At 37.5% G+C, this 11,434-nt stretch overlaps 1 protein-coding gene across 3 annotated transcripts in view; it reads right to left on the minus strand.

The window, feature by feature from the left end:
* WASF3 (WASP family member 3) overlaps positions 1-10,019 on the minus strand; it is a 66,638-nt gene extending 56,619 nt beyond the window's left edge. For 2 of the 3 annotated variants that reach the window (XM_085321768.1, XM_085321766.1), the window contains exon 1: positions 9,994-10,019. The gene's annotated coding sequence lies outside the window, so the exon portion shown is untranslated. Of the gene's footprint in view, positions 1-6,309; positions 6,332-9,993 lie in introns of those variants that run through there. The other variant, XM_085321767.1, reaches the window with a different exon arrangement.
* Positions 10,020-11,434: the final 1,415 nt, after the last annotated feature.

The following is an 11,434-nucleotide window of genomic DNA, read 5'->3' on the forward strand; positions in this document are numbered from 1 at the left end:
TGACTGCTAACATCTTAAATCTAGATAAAAGCTATTACAGCAAATATTATTCTTTCATTCCCCATTTCAACCACTTTTTACAAAAACAAGCTTTTCAGGTGCCTGCTTCAGCCCATATACCAATACTTTAAGTACCTCAAATACTAGAGTAGACAATCAGCTGCTCCAAAGTTATTATTTTAACAAAGAGATTGTTTAAAAAAGAGATTTAAAATAATGGGGTAACAAACTGATATGACATTGAAATCTGATGTTCCACTGCTGGAAAGAACACCTAAAATATCTTACTCCAGAGCCCTCCTCACAGCTCAAATACTAACATGAATGCTGTCCTAGTCTCCCTCAGCATCTTGCCTATGCCCTTTTCCCTCAGTTCTCCAACCACTGCAACAATATCCATTTTCAAATCCTGTTCCCAGTGCACGTTATTCCTCTACTGCACATTTTTAAAAGGGCAAAAAACATGGATGATTTTCATGAACTAAAAGCAGATCTACATCATGTAGAGATACAGACATCCTGACTTCGGGGGAAAAAAAAAAAAAAAAAGCTTTAAAAGTTTTGCAACAGTGATGACTGGCTGCTAAAAGGCATGCGCCTTCAAAAAAATCCACATTACTTTTTATCATCTGAAGAGCAAAAGCTACTGTCTTTACCACCACGCAGAGAGGAGCGGCAGCACAGAACGCATCCTGCGAAGTCTGCAGGTGCCCAGCGCAACACCCATGCCCGCCCTCGCTGCGGCGGACAGGTCAAAGGCAAGCGCGTGCCTCATGCTCGGGAATGGCAGCGAGCAGATGTTTTGGTTACTGCTGACCACCCCACGCTGGAGGAGGGAAGAGTCAGCAGGGAGCCCAGCATGGCTCCAGCTGCACGGGAGAGCAAAAGCTGCAGGATGCCTCRGGGCTCGAGCCCCGCGCCGCAGGCAGGGCTGGGGTCACAGCTGCAGCCCGCTGCTTCCTCTTTCTCCCTTCGTTTAACAACTGCTCGGTGCTGGAGGAAGAGCAGCAGAGGCACAAAYAGTTACAGAAAAGAAGGGAGGTGCAATCAGAAGTTTGGGAACTGCTGACATCAACTGTGCTAAGCTTTTGTTCAAGAATATTAGGCATGCACACCGCATGCAGTCGTACCAGATTAAGCACTCGATGCTTTAGAAAATCTTCAGCCTTCTGCCCCAAGTGACCTTGKTTGAATTGTTTAAAAAGCTCCTTCTAGGCCCAATCTGTGACCAAAACRTGGTGAGGTGGTATTACCACCACAGTCATCTGGGCTGATCTCATGCATCACTGAGATTACAAAATCTCTGGCAAATTCTGCACTGAGTACAAAGTACTAAACCAGGAGTTACGGAACCTTATTTTAACTTTTTATTATTATTATNATAAGGCAACCACTGTCTCACCTGAACCCACATAATACAATTTTTATTTTAACACATTGTAGAAGCATACTGGCTGGATTTTAGCAGTCTTGCTACAGATTCCTTCAGCAATTTTACTTTTCTTTTTCCCCTCCCTCCAATGTTACTGCCCCCAAAGCTTTTAAGATTACATGTTTTCAAGTTGCTGGCAGTAGAAATAACAGTATTTTCACACAAATGACTGGCAGCACATTTTTCTCCAGTTTTACTCCTGCAATTTTACAAAAATTTCCAATTAGGTTTCATTAATGATTTTTCTCTCCTTTTGACACACAGGAAGGATCCAAGTCCAGCTCCCAGAACTGCAAACCAAGGTTTAATTTTCCACCCTTTAAATGTTTGGGACATTCACACCAATGTAAACTACAACTGGAACCTCTATACACTTGTCTGGAATTTTTACTAGTCAACTAACTATATATTTGATGTCTTTAAAACATTTTTTTAAGTGACTTCTAGAAAGTGAATTTTATTCATGCTGCAGGCATACACAGAAGACGACTGAACGGAACAAAATGTTCCACTGAGTTCACCTTCAGCATGACAGTAATACAGAGCTGCCCTGCCCTTGAGAGACTGTTCAGGAGTAGCCTATTATCAGCTTAGTACATAAATACTAAAAAATATGAACCAAAGGTACTACTTTAGAAGGGTATCTTGCRACTTTAAAGTGAACTTAAAATAGGATAATAACATATTATTAGTACAAGCCAAGAGACCCACATCCAAATGTTTAAAGAGCAAATAATCATCAAGACTAAGCAGGCAATTTTGCCGGAGGGGGGAATCTTTCCAGTAAATAATCAGGGTAACAATAAMTGGTATCTATACAACAATCTTTGAACTACTGCGGATCACAGGAAAACTGAGGTTTAAGTTTTTACAGTTTGGATCCCAAGACAACTTTCTAGATATACTCTTAGTGCAGACTGAAGTAGTGATATCTCCCCTAACCATAAAAAAAACCCAAAAAAGTAAAATTAAAATAAAAAAACTTTTATCACCCACGAGTAGCAACCCTCCACTAGTTTCACACTTTTGCTTTGTTTTTCATGCAGTCACAGGTTAAAAGACGTTAGTTTGAATTATACAACCAATGAAGCAAAGTCTAATCTCAAAGCCCCTTCTCCACTATCTTATGCATCTCCCTGCATCTTATCTTTCTGGTAAGTCTCTCTTTCTGATTTTGTTCAAGTAATTAATGACTAGTAATGGACATTAGCCTTTGAACAACAGCAAAACAGTAATGCAATATGACAAATTTTTGGATAAAAAGGCAATCAATCTGATTCCAGGTACAAACAAAACTCTCTCTTCCCCACACCAGTTTCTTGCTGCACACAAAACTGAATTTGCCAGGATGGTCAGGTTTTGTTCTTGTGAAACTTAAACCCAAAACAGAGGCTATTGCACATAGTGGCACTGAAGTGGCAACAGGAAGCAATACAACACCCATCCGCACAAACACAAAACTGCTTCCCCTCCTCTTAAAAGAAAAAAAAAAAGAAAGAAAAAGAAAAAAGGCTCACTAAGCTAAGATACAGTTAAGTACTCCAAAGATTAAACTTTCCAAGTTCCTAGAACAGCAACAATACAGTTGATAAATATTTCTCCATTACTTACTACTTTTTCATTAAATGATACTAAGCAACTTACAAGCAACAAGTTTACTATTTAATATTAATACCAGATGCACTTCCAAAGAACAAGGAAGCAAAATAAAAGGGATTGGCCAGAATGCAGACAAAAGCATTTAAGAACACACAAAARGCATGTTTTAAGATTGCATGTCCCTTTGCAGCTTGTAGAAGAGTGGGTATAAGGAGTGAACAGAAACTATTACAAGCCCAACTGAGTGATTTATGAAGTCTTTCTCCAGCTACTAAGAAACCCCCTGGCAGAGACTACACTGACAAAGTAGGGAGCTTCACCTTCCCCTAAGCCTGTAGGTTAACAGTATCTGTWCTTGGATAAAACTGCTGCAAAGTTCAAGCTTACATAGTACAACTAAAAATAACAACAAAAAAAATTTGAGTTGTGTGGGAAGTGGTTGGCTAGGGAAGGATACCTGCAGCTACTTGATCCTTAAAGCCAACTGCTCTATAAGACATTCTCTTCCGTTCAAAATCATTAAAAGCTGTTTCAGAAAAACATAATATCCAAGCTTTCCAGTTTTAACATCCTGCAAGAATTAAAGTCCTTCATGAACCACAAAACAGGACCAGCACTTCATGGCACACCTATGAAAATGACCAAAAAATGCACTGAAGTTTTGTAATTGTAAAACACTCTTAATTCATACAAACCTTGTAATGCACAACAGAATTTAGTCTTATCCTTCCTAKCCTTCCTAACTAAAATAAAATTTGGGTTATTTAAATATTTTGTTCAAAGTGGATTTRGAAGATTCAACAATACACGTCTGACAAAAAGAATACTAGTTCTTCAAACTTTATATTTCAGTCAGTTGTTTTAGTTGCAAGATTTCCATCATCCATCTTAGCTTTTATAGCATGAGGTTAAACATCTTAAAGAGAATATAATCATTTTCTATAAATCTCAGTTAACTTCACTGTTTTCATTCCTCCAGATTCAACATCTACATTCCCTCCCCTATTTCCTCTCCTCGCAGTTAAATCTCCCTAATGTTCCTMTGTAGTGCTAAAGCGTTTTATTTTTCCTGATTCTCACCCTACTGAATGAATAACCTGAATGAACCTAAAATAACTTTTCTGGATATCCAAGACTATTACATGCTGTATCTATGGATCTGCAATAAAGCATAAGGAAAATTGTTCAACATACCAAAGCTGTTCACTGTTTAGACAGCCATCTTTTAGTACAWCATGTTCTTCAAGATACATTCTAATGCCTCATTTTCAAAGGCATTAACAGCCATAGTTTTAATCAACAAYAACAAAATTGGGGAAGAGGGGCTCAAATTACAGGTTTATAGCCATTGGTTTTCAATTAACAATTAAAACCACCATAAAATGAAGCTTAATTTGTTTACATCTGAACCTTAACATAGTAATTTTCAAAGTTAAAATTAAAAAAAATTACTACAGACTGACTGTGTTCTTCTCCAGACACCAGGAACTTACCTGAGGAAAACTCTTGCCATGCTATGATGAGCACTTAGGAGCTTAAGGGCTACTCATGCTTGTGCTTTCTACCCTAACAACTAACTGTAGTGTCACACCATTAAATTTAAGCTTCCAAAAGCATTTAACATTTGATTCTGCTGAAAATACAGTTTTACTACATGTTTTGATAATAAAAATCACTTTTTCCCCTTTTAGAAATGCATGATGATGCCAGACATATGCTTGTTTTCCAAACAACAACTGTTTAGAAGAAAGAATACTCCTTCTGATGTCCTTGCCAAACACAACATTCTGTGGTTTAAAGAAATCTGATAGTAGGCATTTCACTTAGCTGAGAGAATAAGAGGGGTTTACAGTTTGCAAGGCATTTTATGTCTTGCATCTACTTCCCTCCATTTTAAGTTTCTTTTGGGATGAATGTGGCAGGCAGAAAGAGTATTTTATATCCCTGAGCATTTCCAAAAAAAGCATCAATGGGTTTTAGCAGGAATTAGGTGAAGCAGAAGTTTATCATAAYGCATTTTTCCTAGGGGAACACTAGGATATAAAAGTAAATTTGAAAGAGAAGTAAAATAAGATTTCAGAAGAAATACATAGGAGAGACTTTGCAGAATGAGGAAGAGAAACAGGAGATCCAAATGAGGAAATAACACAAAACAGAACAGCTTCTTTTTAAAATGTAGGACAGAGAGGAAAGGAGATTGTATTTGAGGTTTTTTCAGTAGCTGTTGCCACAGGAACAAAAATATTATTTGTCCCCTAAATGTGCTTATTTCACTGATGCCTAAATAGTTTCAGATTAAAAGCAGAATAGTAAGATTCACAAAGATTGAGCTATATACATCATAAGACTATCATTTCTGTATATTTCAGCATATCAAAATTCAAGACAGTATTTCAAGATATCAAAATATTTTACGTTATCCTTCATTAGTATTTTGGGAAATTAACTACTCACAGAAGTAGTAATTGGACCAGTTTACTAAGTAACATATTCAGTTGTTTTGAAGTATCTGCTAAGACAATGGAAGTTCTGCAATCTTCCCTAAATACAGAATTTTAGCTATTGTTTTCCAGCAGTTCTTGCAAATGAGAGTTGTGAATCTCATCGAACTGAATCTTGCCATTACACACTAAGATACAAAAATTTCTGAAGGCTGCCAAACCTGTTCTAGCATCAGACCAACTAGTAAGACAACAGTTCCACCAGCTAGGAGTGACCAAGAGAAAAAAAATACACACACACACACACACACACACACACAATTCTTCCACTTGACAGCAAGATGCAGACTGCTAAGAATTGAGAGGCTCTCAGAATTCACAGGATGGCAATTAGAATAATGTTATTGCAAAACTTTATCTTCTCTAATATTCTTAATATAGCAGTGAAACAAGATGGCCAACTTTTTAGAAAAATAAGGCCCCAATCCCAAAAATCTCACAGTAGCATTTCAGATATAGCTATTTCAGGCTAATAAATATCCTGAAGATAAAAATCCAGCTGTTCGTTAGTCTGCCAAAATGAAAGTTTTTCCTGTCATCAATAGTGCAAATCCAGCACAGAAATTCAGCAATTAGGTCTGTCTTTACAGCAGCACTAGCTTGAGATATAATTCAGTGTTGCTCCTAACCCAATCCACACAGCTGTACAGAAACACCTAGCCTGAGTCAAACTATCTTTGAAATTTCTAGATAGCCGGTTCCCCCAGACTATAAGCTAAAGCAGAACATCCAACAGTTACAAAAGCTAGAGTTCATTCAAGGACTGGAAGACTATACCCCTCCTCATGCCCAGATGTTCCTCTGCAAGGCATTTGTATCTCATCACTTCGACATTCAGGCGCTTCATGCTTGTCACACACAAGTTCCAAGTCTTTATTTGTCATAAAGCAGTTACTGCTACGAAACCATGCAAGACTTAGGATCTGCAGAATGGAGCTTCTCGTACAGCACCACAGAAGCAAGCTGGCCAAGACGAAGAAAGACTGGATTCCTCATCTAGAGGAAAACCCAACAGCAAGAGAAGCACTAGTTGTCGATTCTTCTGTAAGKWGAAATGCAGCCAAAAAGGGTCCTTTCTGTATACCTACAGGTCTTCTTGTCTAGGATAGCTGAGCAAATATCCTTCTCCTACCACGCACTAGATAGCCTGAAACAGCGCCCCAGATCATTCTACAACAGTGAGTGCTAAGAGGTCCTGTTCAAACATGATTCAGAGCTAACTGCCACCCCATTTCAGCACCCAGGCTGGCACACASAGAGTTGGAAATAGTGTCAGTACTCAAACTGTGTGCAAGCAAGCATTAGCACAAGTCAGAAAATGCCTCAGTACACGCTCAGTATAAAGTTGAAACCATCAAATACAGGCTTCATATGAAGTGATGTGTTATCTCCTCCATGTTTGCAGCTGTTTAAGCATTCAAAGCAGCAGTCAAACTTCGAAAACAAATGAGGGGGGAGAAGTATTTTCCCAGGAAACTATTCTACAATAAGCCTCTGCTGATATGAATTCCAGAACCCAAAATTCTCTAGAAAACACAGCAGCCAGCCTTGACTGCCATAGAGCTAAAAAGCCACATTTTCACTAAAGTCCAACTTTTAATTCAGAAGTTTAGATCCCTTCATTCACATGCAATGATGCAGAAGGACTTCTCCAATAAATGTTTCCAAGGCTGTTTCAAATTTCAAAACAAAACAAAGCTTCCTAGGCCTTTCCTTGTAGCACACCAGTCCCAATGGTGCTTGCTGTTGTGTTAGCAGAGAATCAAGTTCATGCCGGATGAATGTTTCTCCTCAGCATCATGGAATATTGACCTCTTCCACAAAGGGTTTTCAAAACAAACAAACTAAAAATCAATAAATCAATCCCAACATTCACTAGAAATACTATTAACACGTTCTGGAACATTACTTCTTACTAATATAAAGGGGCTGCCAGTAGGAAAATATACAAAATTCCTGGGATCCATCAGCTAATGAACTGAGAGCTCAGGTTACGAAGAAAGCACATGGTCTACCGCAATTTAATTTTCCATGTCATAGGAATGCTGGAGAGATTATCTTTCATCTGTCCTGACTCTTTCAGAAAGAGAGTTTTGCATACAAGGGTTATGTACTGCTTACTTGCCTTAAAGGGATTCTCTGCTCTACTGCACACCATTGACCAAAAAGATACTAGCCTTACCAAACCACAGAGCATCACAAGCAGAAGACAGAAAATGAGAGTTAGTTAGCCATTTGGTCGAACGTTTATTTTTCCAACCTCCAAAGGAAGATGTAGCAACAAGAAGAGCAGTTCTAGGCTGCAAGTGAGAATTTACTGGACAGGAACAAGTGTGCAACAGCTGCATACATCAATTGTGACTGCAAGATAACTACAATTTACAACTATTGTAACAAGTTGAAAAAATTACCAAAGTTTAAAAAGTTTTTTTAAAAAAAATAAGAGAAACATTCAAATAAGGAGATGCTCAGACTCCGGCTGGCGATTACAGCCATCAGCATCAGCTCAAACAAGTTGCAGTCCCAGATTCATTTGGAACTTCAGCTTCTACCAACAGCCCCTGCCAGTGCTATCTCACTTTAACTCAGTGATAAGCTGAAAACTGCCCATGGTCACAGTTTATGTAACATTCTCTAGGCATAAACATGACAGTGCTCCAGCAATTCTCAATTTGTGCTTTTTTTTTTTTACGCACAGCTTTACACTATGCCTGCTCTGCACTAGCAACTACACTTGCGTAGAATACTTTTTGATAAGATTACACAGGCTTTTTGCAATCTTCAGTGATGTGGTTATTAGTTCAGTTTTAGTTTCTATGAATACACAAATAATAAGAGGAAATATTTTCACACATTTTTACTACAGGCAGACAATTTTTTGTCACATTAGCACACTGTACTGCTTCAGGGATCTAAAAACAACCTCACAATCCAAGGATATAAAGACAAAAGCATCCATTAATTCTTCAGTTTGCCATCTCCTATAGAAAACAATTTGGCTACCTGTACTTGGCTTCTAAATACATGGGATCTTCATGTACACTGTAYGCAGCACAGACACAGCAGCGTTTAAGAAACTCTTACTGTCTTCAGTTGGCCAAGTACAACTGAATTTTCTTTTGTCGGGTACTCCATTGCACAAGTGAGACCAGCCGACCGTAGAGTCGCCCTTCCTGCTGAAGACGAATACTTCGCTAAAACCCATAATACTGGGGAGAGGATTCTAGTATGACCCAGATCAGAAACTTTTGATTTTCAAATTATTCTGTCATCACCCATACTGCACATGCTACCTTTAAGGCTTGCCCAATGATAYTATTACATAATACCTCTAATACTATACATCCGCTGTCGGTGTATTTATTCCATCAACGACCACTGCACAGTTCCAGAAACCTCTGCCTCTAACTCTGTTCTCTATCAACATATTAAGAACATTAAACATGCTTAATAAGGAAGAAAGCAAGCTAGTTTTACCCATAACACTGTTATGGTATGAGCAAATTAATTACGCAGCAACCTAAAAGGACAAGACAGTAAAGCAGCCCGCCTTTTCACCATTCTGACAAATGCTGCCAGCAACTGGTGGATACTAGCAGAAGAGGGCAAGCTCCTCGCAGTTCCTGAGCAGTGCTGGTCCCCACAGGAACTCCAGCTCCTAGCTGCTGGTGCTCCTAGCTATGCATGGTATTAATATGTGTATTAAGGCCCACTATTAAGCACCTGTGACCATATTCTTGAAATTCCAGTCCACATAGTGCCATGACAGAGCTCTATTAAATTTTATCATGCATCATCAGTCCACAATCTGTGTATAAGCTGCAAGCAGAGCCTCCTCAGGAAAGTTCATTACTACTTCCTCTGGGTTACTAGTTGCTACTAAAAAAAAAGATAAATAAATAAAAAATTAATAAAAAATCATACCCTGTACATCATTTCTGTATTCAAAAGTAACACATTAAATATATCACTTCGTAACTTTTTTGGTTCAAAACAGATAAAAAGAAATTCTCAAAGAACACTGACAAACATGAGCAGAAGTAGCAGATTACCACGCCAAGAAAATACACCATCAGCCCAATTCCTAATGGGCAGGATCTTGTTACCAAGCTAGAGGAAAAATTATTTTATCTATCAGTTTCATTTAGATCATGCATTAAACAGTATTTTCACTATTTACAATATACTTTCCTTCACAGTTTTCAAGTCCTACCAGCAAACATCACGAGGCTGGCAGAGGACTTGGGAACCAGTGTAGCATCTAGAGTTCTAAAACAATGCATATTCAGAGACCAAAAACACATTCATGGACAGAAATTCATAATTACAGCAGCCAAACAAACCTTAACTCTGCTGTTACAAGAGGAAATGCATAACCATGGTATAAGTGTCAAAAATTTGCCTCATTTAAACTTAACGGTGATGAATATTTATCATTAATGTGAATTTATCTGTACATACCACTCTGTAAACGAACAATGCTTGAGATGTTCAAAGMGTGAAAGAAATTACTTTAAAGCTTCTGTATCAGACAAGACTTCAGCAATTGGGATCTGCAACAAAAGGTCATGCTGAAGAAAAACCAATTAATAGAGTTTTGATTTATGGAATTAGAAAGAAAACAAGTCACTGTTCTTGTCTGCGCATATGAACATCTCTCTTTTTCTTCTTCTCTTGTCCTGGAGCAGAACACATTTAAGTCAACCTAAAATTTTGGTTTTGATAGATTAATGGAAGTTAAGACTGCCTTAGCACAGACTATTTTTATCAACCACAACTACTACAAAATATAAACTTAGAATAGATTCAAATTATCACTGATATCTATACATACCTTATCTATGCCACTTAACAGCACTTTAAATGTGCATCATATTCTGAAGACTCTTAAAAAAATCTTAAATATCTACAGAACACAGGATTAATTCAAGAACTCAAGCAAAAGTATCTGTACYATGGCTATGTCCAAGACAAAACAAATGCTTAGCCAATTTCTAACTTAGCACTCAATAGTCTTTGTGCCAATTCTTTCCAGTACTTCTGATTAAAAAAAAAATGTTTTGCAATAAGAGTTGCAATTATGAATGACCAGAAGAAAACATACACATTTAAAACGTAATCTGTTTGGTTAGCATGTAAGTGATGAGGAAATATTCTGCTTTACAATGTTCTTATGTTTTCAACATACTATTCTCTACATTAAAAAAAAACACCAATATAAATCAAGTTCCATTTGAATGCCCTTCAATTTAAAACACAAAAGATGATTAACTCAGTTACAACACACCTTCAAGCGGCTATTAATAGCCATTCAAAAAAATGCTTTATAAGTTTGGCAATAAATACACTTAATAGAACCACACTTTGTCTTATATCTTGACCCTTATGGCCTTAATTTGGCTGTAATACACGTTGACAGCAAGAAAGAGATAATATTTATAATCAAYGGGTAAGAAAGAACTCCAAAATTTAATTTAAAAAATTCCAGCAAATGGAGAGGTCTACCAAAGAAAAAAATATATATATACACACAGTGATTGACTCTAGACCCTTGGCAAACACCATTAGATATAAAAGAATACATCAAGCAAAAACAGTTTAATGGCAGAGTATTTTAGTTTATGTCAAACAAACTGATTTGTGAAGTTTGTAAATGAAGAATAAGTTAGGGGTTTTCTTTTTTTCAGAAAAAGATGCATAGCTACCATAATAGCAAGCCTTCAACAAAAAGTTCTCCAGCAACCTCACCTGCCAAAAATAAAGTACACTGAGCTCCTAGTTTACACTTTAAATGAGCACAAAGACTTCCACTTTGATCTTCAGCTGTCTCTGTTCACAAGTTGACAAATTTTCTTAATTTCTTCTCAAATGTGTTGTTCCTTCTTTTGGTAGAGAAGACATG

This window comes from Rhea americana, unplaced genomic scaffold (genome assembly GCF_003343005.1).
Source record: "Rhea americana isolate MKP2758 unplaced genomic scaffold, rheAme1 scaffold_71, whole genome shotgun sequence".
Classification (NCBI taxonomy): domain Eukaryota; kingdom Metazoa; phylum Chordata; class Aves; order Rheiformes; family Rheidae; genus Rhea; species Rhea americana.